The following is a 16146-nucleotide window of genomic DNA, read 5'->3' as shown; positions in this document are numbered from 1 at the left end:
AAAGAACATTTCAATTATATATAGTTCAATTTTATTTTAGTGAGGTTGGTGTCTTTGTAGGAGGAAGTGAATGTGGTTGTGATCGTTAGCCTGCTCTGAGAGAAGTTTGGATGGAAAGTACAAGTTTGTGTAAGTCAGTATGCATGAACTGGACTATCTGCTCAACAGTCTTTGTCGATGCACACATTTTGCAAACTGACTGTGAGAAGCTGAGGACACTGCTGCTCCGAAATCCATCACGCGGCTGCTCACTTTTGTTTTAGCTCAAGAGCTTGCACCATTTGGAAAGGTCCGCTGATCACTCAGCATTCCTCCACCCTCTAGAAAGATGCGACTAGAAGCGTTATAAAAACAATGTCTAAAAAGTTTGACATTGAAAAGACATCCACAACAACTACATTTGGACTATAAATAGCCCTTACACGGAGGTCCTATGGACGTCAACTGTAGAAGTTCAGTAGGTGTTACAAAACAACCCATCAGTAGACCAAAACTGTACGTCCAAAAATGACTCCTAAAGAGCGTCACTCTGCCATGACTTTGCGCAGTGGGTCGTCACAGGCAACTTTTCTCTAAGATTATGGGTTACTCTTTTGTTCTCAATGAGTTTTCCTTTCAATCTTTACATAATGATTATTTCACCTGCACAGCATGATCATTCACAGATGTGATACTCTCACTGTCAGCACATCCATTTGCTCATTTAAGTTAATGTGCACACATATAATCAGACACCACACTCAAAAAAATGAAACGTTGACTTTAATTAAAATTATTTTGTCAACAGGTTCCACGAAATTGAATTATGTTAGTTTAAAGCAAAAATCTTTAGTTCATCTAATTTAAAAAAAACTACTTAAGATTAACAAGACATATTTAAGACTAACTAAATCAAGTTATGTTGTATGAACATAGATGATATATTTTCAGGTTAGATAGTTTAGTTACTTCAACACATTTCTTATTTGTGGCAGTAAAATGTTAAATTTAAGTTAGATTAATTCAAATATTATATTTTCAGCCACCTTGTGCTTTATTAATTAGTTTTACATAAATCTATTTTGTCAACAGGTTCCACACAAATGAATTAAGTACATCCAACTTATTTTTTAAAATTTATTTTATTGCCAACACATTCAGTGAGCATTTGTGTAAACCCAGTCCAAAATAAAACACAACAGCTCATTAGGGTTAGTAATTAACAGTATGTAGACAGATGCAACATCAAGACTTTAAATTAAATGTCTGTATCTACCAGAAATAGAAGAAAAAAAAAAAACGCATTGAAGATCACATAACACATTGATAAGATGACACTTGAGTTATGCACATGTGATGCTAGTAAGGTCTGTGAGTGTTTTTTTTCTTTTAGTGTCTAAAATGGATAGCAAAGTTGCTATTTGCAATGATTGCTTAGGGTCAGTCCAGTAACACAATGCCAATGAAGTGTTTTCCTTTAACAATGCAAAGTGAAGTGTCCACCTCAACAGCCACAATTTAAAAAAAAAAAAAAATTATGTAACAACAACAATAATAATAATAATAATAATAATAAATAGTCCACTGATATTAGCAATCAAAGAAAATTACATCACCATCCCAAATAAAACTTTAACAAAACATGCCAACATTATGGTCTAACAATAAAACAGCTTGTCAGCGTTCAGTTTTTTTGCAACAGCACAGCAGTAACCATTTAACACTTGCCACTGTCAACATTTATTTTACCAGTGTTTGGGCAAAAAACTTCAGATGTAAACATTTTAACATGGAAACAATTGTTCGTCTTTAAAAGTCCACAAAATATACATTCATCCTGCATTCCCAACTTGGATGATCTGATATCCTCGTGTTGGTGTTGTTCCCAGACCATCATGAAAATGTTGTTCCAGGTTCAACATTGCAAGTGACCAATCACATTGTTGTGACGTTATTCTATTCCAAGCCATTTGTGCATTTATGAAATTCCAATGTTGCAAGGACAATATCAATTCTGCTTACTGTTTATTAAAGGGTTAGGGTTAGGGTCAGTTGATCAGCGGACAGAGGCGGTTTCACGCAGCTTAAGTACAGTTTTTTGTTTTACGCCGGTTTTTCCCGAAGTCGCAAAAGTATGACGTCACAACATTCTGATTGGTCACTTGCAATGTTGATCCTGGAACAACATTTAGTATGATGATCTGGGAACAACACCAACACGAGGATATCAGATCAACCTCCTAACTTACCCTTAATTTTAGTATGTATTGCAATTACCTTTACAATGCACACAACGTAACACAAACTGAATATGAACATATTTCCACCTCATAACAATATGCCTTGAACGCTAATATACACACCACCCTTCAACATTTCTGGTGCAGTATCATCTCTCAATTAAATCCTTTAAATCTCAATACTTTTGATTGTCTCTTAGCTTTCAGTCTTGAGGTTAACTGAGATTCAGTGCATATATCCCACCCATTAAGAGTGCACATGCAGAGGCCAGGTCTTCCAGGTCATGCAGGACACACTAGATGGTTATACCCACATCGGCTGGAGGAGTGCTGGCATCAGCTCTTTCGATGGTAAAGATAGCAAGGGTAATTTGTTCCAGCTCCCTCTGAACAGCTGTAGCTTAGACACAAAAACATAGAAAAATGGCATCCAGTTTTAAAAAAAAGAAAGAAAAAGGGCCAAAGCTACCCTTTAATGACGTAAACACAATATTAGGAACATGCACCCCAGTGCGCCACTATTTCAGACTACAGATTCAACGATAAATATAAATAGTTTGGGTATACAAGAAGATTTCCCAAAACATTTAAACAGGTTCCATGCAAATTACAACAACAACAACATTACAACATGCAACAACATTAGTTATTCAAAATTTGGTTTAATACAGATAAAAAACTAAACTAAAATTACCAACCAATTATTCTTTGAAGAGGATGCTTGAGTCTTCATTCAGGTAAAAAGGTCGTGCCCTGAGGACACACTCCCTCCCCTTTTCAATGGTTTCCTTCTGTAGAGAGTGGCAGAGATACAGGAAGAGAAAACAGAAATACTTTAGGATGACAGAAACTCACATTATACGCAAAATGAATGACATAGCCACTGCACAGATAGACATGTACACAAGACCAACTAATCATCACATGGACATGAATAGTTAACCTGTTGGGCAGGGTTTCCACCACATTATATATGTCCATAATGGAGGTAAAGACAAACTAATACATCATCTTTTTTGCATTCAAAACATAACATAAAAACATTCACTTCTGGTTTAACCTAAATCAAGGGATCAGATTTTACATATGTTTAGGTAATTTAAATTTTCCAACGTTTTGAGTACCAAACTTTGTCTTGCTTAATATAAATGTAAGTGCACTGTGCAGCTACCATACACTAGCTGTTTAAATTTGAAAATGATCTTATTAGCCATAATATTTTGCTACCAACAGAATAACGCACCTGTGTGGCTGGGGCCAAAGTTTGTCTAATTTTCTTCCCTGCAACGCCTCCTTTTTTCTTGAAGACTTTTATGAGCTGGTCAGTGTATTGGTCAAGTTGTGTAAAAAGCCTTGGAACATGTGCAGCAGTAGTAATCCTCACATATTCTGCTTCCACCTGAAAATATGTCAACAAACACAACATACTGTACTGTAAATATACATACTATATGTACACATATACAAACTAAAACTAATGTAGAAAGACCTCATTAAAGCTATAATTTTAACACAAACATTTACACAAAATGCTAATGGAGCCATTACAGCTTTTATTGTTATTTATCAAGTTCCAAAAAATATTGATCACAGCTGATCTGAAAAGAATTTCATGCCTCAGGCCCTTGAACTGCAACCTTTACCATGGTTCAGATGTGGAGACGAAATAACAGGGGCATGGGATGGGTCACAAAAGAAAACTTAACTTATAAAACAGTTTTGTTTTTAAAAGTATAACAGTTCACATACCACATACAAGCTCAGCAGTACCACATACACCACATCAGTATAGGAGGGAGCAGGTAAAGGCAGGATCTGAGATTTAGAAAGAAAAAAAATAATTAATTCCTTAATTTCAAGAAGCAAATTATTGTTTGAATTACAACTAAATAAAATACTACTCAGAAGAAAAGCAAGAGATTGACACTGCCATGTGCTAACTTTCTATAGAAGCAATTATCACCAGGTCTGTCGACCTCCATTGTCTGTCCACTCATATGTCTTGAATAATTTTATTAAAAAAAATTAAGTGTGTACTTTCACAAACTGTAATTTATAACTACATTGATATGTATAACTCCGCTAGGAAACATGCTGTATTTACAGACCATTTTTACATAATACAGATTACTGATAGAGCAGAACAATGGTGTCACAGTGGCTTTCGCCCTTGACTTTTTGGATTTTAAATGTCACTTTATGCTATCCTTGCTATCCTATTCGATATTTCCGACTCTCGGATTACAGAAAAGGAATCCCAAGAAAGCAAATGGAAAAATAACCCCTTGAAAGAATAACCCCATGAACCCCTGTAGCTAATCCCTTAATAAAACAAAAAACAATAAAAATGTTTCTTACACAGTCCACAAAATAAGCATGCCCAGGACCCAGTAAAACTAATGTAAAACAAGCACACGCAAACGATATAACATGTCTTGTAAGACAAACGCAAAATATAACCATGCTGGACATATAGATACTACACAACATAGTCAAAGAAAAAAGTGGTCTTACCTCTCAAAGAAACAGCAGCTTGGCGCCAAAACAGCCTTTTTCAGTTAAATTTGAAGTCTTGCGCATGAGCAGGCACAAGCCGTGAAACCTTCTTGTTCTGCGCGGTTTCATTACAACTGTTTTTGCATTACTGCCACCTTGTGGATATACAAGGTATATCGATCCTCATTGACTTAACTTAAATGTTATGCGATCAAGTAACACATTAGTATTATGTACGTTGAATAATAGACACAATTACGTAGACTTGATTAGAAAAACATATGTTAACTTAACAAAAACATATATTTTAAGTAAAATGAAAATAAATAATTAATATACACTGAACAATCCACCTCATTCATTTTTTTGAGTGCAAGCACCACTCGGGTCTATGTATTGCACTTTTATGGCATATCTCACCACACTTTCTACGCTTGACAGACACAACTATGGACACACTAAAGTTTATCCCAAGGAATGTGAGTGGAGCTGGCTCCAGAGAGAAGAGGTTAAAGACTTTTAACCAGCTTAAAAATCTACAGGCAGACGTCTTACTACAAGAGTCTCAAAGGGCCCCCACAGTTACAGATGAACTTAAAACACCTGAGTTTCTTAATGTGTTCTCAGCCTGCTATAACTCTGGGAGTAGCAATTTTAATATATAAAAATGTTAGAGGGTAGATTTCTAATAATTAAACTATATATACGTAACAAAGTTGTGAGTGTATATGGCCCAAATGTTGTTGACACCTCATTCTTAAACGCTTTTTTTTTTACCGCACTGTAGGAACACCTAGATTGCTCACTTGTTCTTGGGGGCGACCTCAACTTTGGACTAAATGAAGAAATGGACAGGCTCAGTGCAGCTGGAACTCAGCACAATTGGCAGATTTTGCAACACATGGCGATCTCTTCACCCCAAATGCAGGAAACATACTTACTTCTCACATGTCCATCACTCTTACTCTGTCTGGATCATTTCCTTGTCAGCAGCTCCCTGCTGAGTGACATTTCATACACTGAGATACAACCTATAGCTGTTAGCGATCATGCTCCTGTGTCTTTAATTCTAATAAATAAGAAGGTCATTTCCTAAGTAAAAACTGGAAATTTAATACATCATAGCTTAAAGATGAAGATTTTTATTAAATATTTGTTAAAAAAAATAATGGGTTTTATATTTAGACTGTAATGACCTGCCTGGAACATCAGAATCTGGGAGGAAAGGTAAAACTGTGATGGGAGGTAAAATAATTTCATTTTCATCACATAACAACAAACCTATTCAGAAATTAGAGGAAATCCATTACATCCTTAGGAGAACCCTATGCGTCCTCTGAGGAACAGAAAATGCTGAGCAAAATACATCAAGCACAACTAGAATTAAATGTAATTCTTAGTACAAAGACTTTGCGTGCAAAATTTTGAACATGATAACAAATCAGATTGATTTGTAGCTAACCAGTTAAAATTAATAAAGAAAAAACTACTATATGTGCTGTTAAAGACATACAAAATACAAAATATGATCCTTAAAGAAAAAAAACACCACTTTCAGGGACTTTTACAAAACTTAATATTTACCACAGATAAACCCATATAAAAGACTAAATTGATCCGTTTCTTGATAACATAACCCTTCCAAAAATATAAGAATGTCAACCAGTGGCCCTGGATTTACTGCTGACGTCAAGGGAACTCCAGAAAGCCCTGAAAAGCACACCCAATGAAAAGGCTCCAGTTCCAGACAGATTTCCAGCAGAATTCTATTCAAGGCACAAATTAAAATTGTGATCTGTTCCTGGCACATTTCTTATTAACTCATGATTCATTACTGAAAAATTCCATCAAACAACCAAATATATTTTTCCAGTGCCTAATTCTTGTGCAAATAAGTTAGATCAGTATCAGTAATAATTACTTTATGCAATAACAAATTTATCTGCTGAGGATAAGAATAACAGGCAATCACTGTTAAATTCTCACATGCACCAGCAGGCACATATCAGAATCAGAATACTTTATTCATCCCGAGGGACATATATGTGTGTGACAATAAACAGCTAGATCAGCAACCTCCAATTTAAAAATACCATGCTATACTTCTAACCACCGTGTAACATAAAGTGGAGAAGCTCAACAATTATGCAATGTGTGTTGATAAGACAGTTACTGTAGCCCAACATGAATGTTTTTGCTCAACAGCAGTAACACCTCAATAACATTCACATAGATTAGGGATTCAGCTTCAGGAAATTCGTTGTACGGTTCATGCATATCCTAAAAGCCCCCTGTCATGAAGAACTGGTTGAAAAGTTTGTTTGAACATGAGCATTGGTGTGTGGCTTTATGAATGTTTAAAGGGCTTGTACATCTTAAGATGACACGTAGGATTTTAGAATACATTATTTGTGTAGAGCAACTTTACTGTGTTTATTCCTGAGAAGTTGAGTTTATGGTCATGCTCCATCAAACAATCAGGTTGAGGAAGTCTCTACTCTGATATCTGATCATTGAAATTCAAACAAGCTCATATCTACTGCAAACATTTAAACCACCTGGGAAGAAACTCATTATGCATCATAGCAGCATTTTCTTGGACCTCAAATAATCATAAACTGCATGACAGCATAATGGAACCCAGTTGAGAAAAGATAAATATGCAATCAGCAACACACTTGGCTTCCCCTTTAAAACTGCAGAGAAAAACGTGTGCAAGTTTATGCAGCCATTAAAAATCTCCTCTGTCTGTCACAGTTGAAAATATATCAAGAGTGGAACTAAAAATACATGGAAAATGTATAAGAGGTTTTAATAATCATTTACTATCCGAAATATCACAAAAATAAACCCTATGATACATTTCTCCAAAGTTCCAGGCTTGCTAATAGGTGAAATAAACTTCACTGTCATCCTCCTTTACACCTGCCCCACATTCTTTGTAAGTCTCATCGTAATACTGTTTCAGTTTCCCCTAACCACTTTAAGCCATTAGTTAAAATAAAGCAACATAAAAGAGGAAGGACATTTACACTGTTAAGTTTGGGCATTTCCTTAATGAAGCTAACTGTTAAATACTTTATCTGAGTCTCTCTTTTTTTTTTTTTTTTTTTTTTTTTTTTTTAACTTTCTTATTTATAATTAACATTGTCAACAGCTGGCACTCTGACGCACTGTAGCATGTTTGCATTATTGCTCAACTATTGTATCTCCTACATTAACAAACCTGAAACCTTGTTTTGAAATCATAGCGCACAACTTTTAAGGATATTTTGTTTCCCACTTTACTTTATTTTTGAATGGACAAAATATTACCAATGCTAAAGTTAAAAAAAAAAAAACAATGCAGAAATGATGGTGTACATACAATTTTATTTGGCAACAGACACACACTGAATCATGCAATAATATGCAAGCATCACATGTGCATTTACATAAATAAGTCTTCTTCAATTTGCAACTGTAACAACACTTGTGTGCGTGTTTGTTTATGTGGTTGCTGCTATCCCAGTGACACTATTACAGCTTTTGATTTAGGACTGTCAAGGCTCTATGCCATTCCTCTTCTCATATACACCAGATTCTTTGCTCGTTCCTCTTATTCACCTGCCCCACAGTAGGTATTTACGTGTTCAGTTGGCTGTGCTACTGAAGGGGCTAGCCCATATGTCTCCCTGAACCCGCTAAATAATTTAACATAACAGCCATTCCTATAAAAACCCCATCTATATTAATGAGCAGCCTCCAACCATTTGGATCAGTGGATGAAGGCTGTGGTCCTGCCACAACCACGTAAAGGACTTACCTTCACCAAAGAATCTCAGTGTATGTGAAAGATAAACTTATCAGCCACCAAATTAAAACCACTGACAGGTGATGTGTATAATATTTATAACTGTGTTACAATGCCAGTGTCCTAGTGGGAATCCTTAGGTTCTAGGATTCATGTTTAGGCGACATGCACCACCCAAGTAAACATTAGTGCAGAGCAAAGACAACACCTTTGTTGCAACAACACTTTCTAATTTCATTGGACTCCAAGTGGAAAACCGTGCATCTCACCTTCCCCCAATAGAGCAAAGCTTTGGCGGGAAGAGGGACACCATCTCAGTATTAGGCAGGTGGTTTAAATATTGTTACCCATCCGTGTGGAAAAGCTAGTTTCTTCATCATCATATTCTTTTTATCAAACCTTTCCTCTCACTTTATGTCACCGACAGCCCAATCCATTAACTGGTACACAATATCTAGACTTGTATTAAACTTCGGCTGCGTCTAATTTTTTGGACAGCCTGGAAATTAAACCTTGCGGGATTATGTCGTCACGATCCTAGATCCAGAGTTTTGAGTTTTGAACGGTTAAATTTATGATGGTCTAGTATTTTCTGTTTGGTTCCTAGTTTATTCATTGATTACCCTTTCTTCTTCTTGTATATTTTTTTGTATTTTGAGTTTTAGTTACCAGTTCCAGTTTTTGGATATAACCTTCAGGTACCTCTTGTCTTGATTTTTTTGTTCTTGCTACCTTGTAATCTGGTTTTCTGTATAGTTATTTATTTATGTTTTGATCCTTTGTCTTTATTCTATCCTTCGCAGAATCTGTTTGTATCTTGCCAAGTGTCTGTTTCCATTAGTCATTCTCTGTTAAACACTTCCTGTTTGATTTTGGTAGTCCTTTGAATCTTATTATATAAAGCCTCCAGTTTGGCTTAGTGCCTTATTGAGTCACACTGTGTCCCAGCTTCATTTGTGCCAGGTGTGTTTCCCTGAAATTTTATATTTATTTATTCTGGATCTACACAAGCTATAATACTTACTTGCCTTGGGCTTACTTCAGTCTTCCCATGAGCCTTCACTTGGATCTTTTCTGCCCGTGTTTCATGACAGAGTGAGGTTTAATAGGTTCAAGGTTCTTTATTTGTCACATGCATAGTTATACAAGTATAACACACAGTGAAATGTAGCCTGACACGCTCCTCGACATGTGCAAAAATTGGGGGGGGGGGTGTAGAGGAGGAACATTATATACATACACACGTGCAAGCACACACGCACACACGCAGGCACACACACACACACACACACACACACACACACACTATATACACTGGGTGAATGTGCAGTAGTAGCAGCAAGCAGGTGAATTCTGTACATTAATATAAATAGACATCTGACTATTTTACAGGATAGACAATATAAACATATTTAAAATTAAAGGAATTGAAATGTACATTGTGCCTTGGTTTAGAGTGTCTGGAAGAGAGTCCTGTCTCAGTCAATTATAGATGATGTGAGAGGGCGGGTGTGTGTGTTTAGGGCACGGATGGCTTGGGGATAGAAGCTCCTCTTGAGTCTCTCTGTCCTTGCCCGGAAGATGCGGAACCTTCTACCAGATTGCAGAAGTTGGAACAGTTTGTTGCCTGGATGGGACGGGTCCTTCAGTATCTGCGCTGCTCTAGTCCGGCATCTCCTGGTGTAGGTGTCCTGAAGCGGGGGGAGAGCAATCCTGCAGCAGCGTTCTGCTGTACGGATCACTCTCTGGAGAGCTTTTTGGTCCTTCACACAGCTGTTCCCGAACCACGATGTCATGTTCTGTGTGAGGATGCTCTCCACAGCGCCTGTATAGAAAATCCTGAGGATCTTTGGAGAGACCCTGAACTTCCTCAGTTGTCGTAGGTGATACAGGCGCTGCCTAGCCTTTTTGGTCTGGACCTGAATGTGGGCAGCCCATGTCAGGTCTGAGGAGATGTGGACACCAAGATACTTGAAGGACTGCACCCTCTCCACTGGAGTTCCATTGATGATAATGGGCTTGCTAGCTTGATAGCTAGCCACTATCTTTATGTTTAGTAATTCTCTTAACAGTGGGATTCTGTGGTCCAAACTAGTTATTAGCAGAAGTGCTATTTTCATCTGATAATAATTGAAATAAAAAAGGGAAATAAATGAGCCAAAAAGAATCAAAAAGAAAATTATGGCCAACCACAAAAAACAAAAGAAAAATCCTGTTGGAGTGCTGGTGTATGCCACAGTTACTCATGTCAGCATGCAACAGCTTGCATGTAAGTTGTGTGGCTGCGATCCAGTGAAACAGTTTGCCACCTGTCCCATCACTGCTATGCTGACATATCTATATTAAAGCAAAATGAGTTTATCCTGAAGATTATTTCTCAATATATTTTGGCACCTGTAGTCAGTGTGAAACTGTAGCAATCATGGTGCTGCGTCAACAGAAAGAATGCAATGACTAACCTTTGTTCTGCTGACAAAAGGCTTTACTGGTTAACCTCAAGTACTTGCAAAAAAAAAAATAAAAAATATCTGGCTTATAAGTGATTGGGTATAATAGTATTATAGGCATTTGCCTAGTGCTATTTTGTAGTATAGAGTGGACGTAGGTGTGAATATGAGTATGAATAACTGCCTGTCTCTCTATGTTAGCCCAGCAACTGATGGGCAACCTGTTAAGGGTGTACCCTGCCTCTTGCCATATGACAGCTGGGATAAGCAGGACAGGCCTGAAAGCCAATGGGTTTGCAATACGCTTGCAGAAAAATGACAAGGGAATCTTCACTTTCAATAAATGGAAATAATTTTCACATGTTAAGCATCATTGTGCCTTCCGGAAAGAAATGCCAAACACAATTACAAAGGAACAAAGAAAACAAGAGAAACTGTGCTACACAAATCACACAGTCATTCTGCCAAGAGCAACTTAGTTCAAACCTTTGTCTCTGAAACTGGAGGATATTAAACAATTCCAGTTTTTTAGGATAGTTATAAAAGGAGGGGGGTTGTATTTTTTAGAAAATAAATTAAAATTTCATTTTCTTTGAAATCAAACTAGTATTCTGTGTACTAATAAAGAAACTTACAGTATGTGTATCCATCTATTTTTAGTGCATCTGTTACAAGCATTTGAAAATAGTAAACCTTCTCCATATGCTTTACCAGCAGGAGGGAGGAAGTGACAACTGTCTGATGCTTCTCAGCATGACACAATCTGCCAAAGAATACTGTGTGGTAACACTGTATACTGAAATTACACAGGAAAGAAAGCAAACCATAAGAAACAGATGTGACTGCTGCAATTGGATGCTGATAATTGCAACCAAATCATTATATTTGCAATGTGGCATCATGTAAATGGGACCGTCAATTCAAAAATATATTAATATTAATATAATATAAATATTCTTGGTTTATTAGTAACTTGACTTAGAATTTATATGTTTGATAATGATCCTATATGCGTGTATATCCTATTCCTATGAGGGATATATATCCCTCATAACACTACTAGTATTTTCACCATTTACAACAGCGCCATAAACTGCAAAATGAAGAGTGTGAGAAACTGCGTGCTGTATCCCAGCAGACGACGAGACAAGAGCCCTAATTGATAGAATCTTGTCATTAAAAATGCTAAAAAAAAATCATCGCACATACTTGGTGAAGAAATGTCTCCAGCGTTATCACGTCAACTAAGAAAGCGATTAAGGACATTAAAAAGTACCTGAGGCCTGTGACTGTTTACTGACACTAAGTTTGAGACAAATTTTGTCTTTGCAGTTTTTACAGCTTCTTGGTAAGCAGAAAGACAAGTCCTTAAAATCTGTAGGTAAACATGCAATCTGTCCCTTTTCCATCTCCTTTCCCTCACGTCTGAGGGAGCGCGTATGTTCATTCAGCCATGGCTCTGATAAATGCTTAGCGCGCACAGTCCTGAGCAGCGCAATAGAGTCCAAAATATCAGTGCAGGTAGAATGAAGAATGTCCAAAAGGTCCTCAACACTTTTACATTTGGAGTTTATTATTCTAGAATCCATAAAGGCAGCAGAAAAAGCAGGCACTGTTAGAACATTAAGCGCTCGCTTTTTGCACGCTGGGACGTACGGCTTATCTACCGAGCAGCACAGCGTTAGAGTGAACAACTCTAACGCTGCGCAGGAAGATGATCGGAGATGCGCAACTCGGATATTTCCGTGATGCACACATCCAGCCCATGGGAGAGCACCAAGTCCAGTGTGTGACCTTTTTCATGCGTGGGACCAGTAACCCACTGGGTCAAGTTAAAAGAGTCAATAATATTTTAAAAGTCCTTGACCAAAAGTTTAGAGTCACAGCAGACATGGATGTTAAAATCACCAAGGATTAAAAAATTGTCGAATTTAAGAACAATTCCAGCCACAAAACCTGAAAACGCTGATAAAATCCTTATTAAACTTGGGAGGACGATATATGAGGGCACACAGCAAAGGCGCAGCAGAGTTTAGGTGTAACTCAAACAGCTGGAGTTCAAAACTAGAAAATGAGTCGTGCTGTAATGTTTGATGGCAATGAAATCGAGCGTTGAACACGGTGGCTAAGCCTCCCCCCCCTACCAGAGGACCGAGGGAGGCTGAAGAATGAGAAATTAGGAGGAACCTGTCCCGAGAAAGCTATAGACTCACCAGGGTGGAGCCATGTTTCTGTCAGAAACAAAGTCCAACTGTTGTGACTTTAGGAAGTTGTAATACATACAGAAGTCTTAGCAGTGGTTGGACTGAAAGACAGCACAGAGGCACTAATCATGGCAGCACAGGAACAAGCTCTGAGCATAAGATCCAAAGAGCCTGGGGTCTACCACACGAGGCAAGACCCCAGGTGGAGGCTGTGTAAAAATGCCCCTGAGGCAATCCAGCACATAACAGCAGGGTGGAAGATGCTAGCAGGCAGTGCATACATTGAAGGCCATAAACAAGTGGCCGCATAGAATACAGGAACATCTGTGCTGAGTATGGCCTGGAAGTCCATGGGAGACGCCCCCTAGGGTGGTCGAGAATGACCAAGCTAAGTGGTGGACAAACAGAGGAAGACGGCCATAGCGATAGACGTAGTGATACTGAATGACAGCAACATCAGGAAGAAGGAACACAAGAAGTACCAAGGGCTCAGAAAAGAGCTCGAGAAGATGTGGAGGGTGAAGGTAACAGTGGTCCCAGTGGTAATCAGAGCACTTGGTGCGATGACCCCCAAGCTAGGCAAGTGGGTCCAGCAGATTCCAGGAACAACACCAGAGAACTGAAGACGCAATCCTAGGAACAGCAAAGATACTGCGCAGGACTCTCAAGGTCCCAGGCCTGGTACACAGCAAATCCAGCATGTCCAAATTAACACTGTCGGATTTGATTTCAACACTATTAAAGTGTCTATATGGGTCCACACCAGAGAGTGTTAATTTAACTATTTTTGGAGAGTTGGTACGTTAACTCTGATTTAGTGTTAAACACCAAATCTGTCTGGAGTTGATCATTTAACACTTGGTGTTAAGAGTTTATATATTAACTCTCAAAGAGTATTTTAGTTTAACTACGTAAGAGTTATCCTCTAATTCATTCTAAAAAGCGGGAATTTTACTGTTCTGAACTTCTAGAAATTTCTTTTGGAAATAAACATTTACTAAAAAGACGCAATGGTTTTTGAAAAACATTTATTCTGAACTGTGCACCACAATTTCAAAACATTTTCTGAAAGATGTAACAGTGTACATGTTCTCACTTTCATTAGAATTTTGTTTATCAAAAGGTCTGACATGGTAAATGCAAATAACAGCGTTCTCATCACTTATTTCTTCAATACAATATGCATGTCCTTCATTCATCCCTTTGTGGAACTTCAACGCACTTCTGCTCTCCCCCATATTCCATCTTCACAAGCATATCCTGTGCGGAGATTGAATAAAAATTTGTTGACATTAATTAATGGCACAAATAATCCAGTAAACAATTGCAGCACAGTAAAAAAAAAAAAAAAAAAAAAAAAAGGAATCCTCTTTGAGCCATTACTTGTGTAAAGTATTTTCCCAAAAGCCAAGGACACAGGCAACAGGTAATACTGAACTAAATGTAAAACCTCAACCTTTTTCATTTTTACCTAAACCGTGTGCACAAAACTCTGGAGGGATCTATGCTAACGTAGAATCCAGTCAGGACGTCAGCTACTGCTGTTTGCTCGTTTTTTTTATGGGCGATCGTTTTCAGGCTTCAAGTAGCACCATTATACCAACATTTACATTCTAGACATTGTTTTAGGTGTATTTGACCAAAAGTTTGACTGAAAATTCACATGCAAGCTTTTCAAGGCTGTGGTATTTGCCCGCAAACAATACCTTTCAGCTAGCTAAAACAGAATATTATGCTATCAGCGAGCAACATGGCTAATGCCTTCCACACAGCTTTATCTCAACTCCAAAGAGCCACAGAAGTAAAAGCTCATAATAATAATTGAAACAATCTTTGAAAAAAATGACTTACCAAGCATGGCAAACAACTCAAATATGTCGAGCAAAATGTTCTGAAACGGCTGCACTTCAGCTTCGATTGGAGCCGTGCTGGGGGCGGAGTCTGTGAATTTACTCTGTTGGTGTCATAGCCCCTGTAGGAGTTCAGAGTTAAGAGGTCAAGAGTTAATGTTTCTATTGTAACACCTCCAGATTTGACAGAGAAACACTCATTTTTAACACTCGATTTTAACTACTATCATTTTACACCTCAGAGTTACATTAAAAGAATGTGACTCTGCTTAGAGTAAAATTAACTCTACTTTTGCAAGGAGACTATTAACACCAAAAAATTTAACACTTTTGAATTTGCTGTGTAGACGAGCTTGAAGAACAAGATGGGAATTATATAATACATATATCATATATATAACAGACATAATGTGATTCCTGTTACAGATTTTATACTATTTCTATTCCAACTCAGTTTGGGCTTGTGTAACAGTTTCAGTAAAAACACGGATAATGGAATCTAAACATTATAGTCAGACTTCATTAGAATAATGATTATTTGATTAGTTACAACAAACAACTAAAGGAAGGACGAGCCATTATTAAATTCACTGGTTCAACATATGAAACTAACCTTTTGTAATTCTGTCTTACTTTTACCTACACAATAAAAATATAAGCACTAAACTACTTTAAAAGATAAAGAACTTGAAAAAGAAACAACGTGGTTTACAGTCTTTTCCACAAATCTTTGTCTAATCTCAGAGGAAAAAAACTGGTATTTATTGTTGTTCAAAAGGATATATGAGGGATCAGGAAGCCTTGGACTGCATTGTGTATCTGGAGGTGGATTAGTGTGTGTTTGCAAAGCCTGTCTTGGCCCTGAACCCCAGGAAAGATGAGAAGATGAAATGTCTTACCACATGTTGCCAAATCAAACACTACCCACAATGCCACGCAAGAGGATACCTACCTGAGGCTTAAGACAGCACAGCAGCAAATGAAGACACATATGGCACCTAAGGCACTCAGTAGCATACAGGAGCAAAGACATCTACAGCAACATCAGAAGAAATTAGACATGTATCTGGCTAAACCTAGCTAAGGGAGATCAAAATGTTACACATCAACTACTCATATTTTGTGGCATCAATTAAT

The 16146-nt window shown here is 37.6% G+C and overlaps 2 long non-coding RNA genes across 2 annotated transcripts; both read right to left on the bottom strand.

Moving 5' to 3' along the window:
* Window positions 1-1102: 1102 nt before the first annotated feature.
* Window positions 1103-4841, bottom strand: LOC146645350 (uncharacterized). The gene is made up of 5 exons (XR_014909152.1): window positions 4734-4841; window positions 3969-4034; window positions 3463-3618; window positions 2918-3010; window positions 1103-2619 (listed from the first exon to the last, which is right to left on the bottom strand). It is a non-coding gene; the product is annotated as an uncharacterized LOC146645350 (long non-coding RNA).
* A 9329-nt stretch (window positions 4842-14170) lies between these two features.
* LOC146645349 (uncharacterized) lies at window positions 14171-15329 on the bottom strand. Its single transcript, XR_014908983.1, has 2 exons — window positions 15011-15329; window positions 14171-14419 (listed from the first exon to the last, which is right to left on the bottom strand). It is a non-coding gene; the product is annotated as an uncharacterized LOC146645349 (long non-coding RNA).
* Window positions 15330-16146: the final 817 nt, after the last annotated feature.

The sequence above is a fragment of the Rhamphochromis longiceps genome, linkage group LG20 (assembly GCF_057381845.1).
Source record: "Rhamphochromis longiceps isolate RC_006_pf linkage group LG20, R_longiceps_female_GT1.1, whole genome shotgun sequence".
In the NCBI taxonomy this organism is placed as follows: domain Eukaryota; kingdom Metazoa; phylum Chordata; class Actinopteri; order Cichliformes; family Cichlidae; genus Rhamphochromis; species Rhamphochromis longiceps.
Note: the sequence above shows the minus strand (reverse complement) of the source record. Positions and strands in the feature narration are given on the sequence as shown.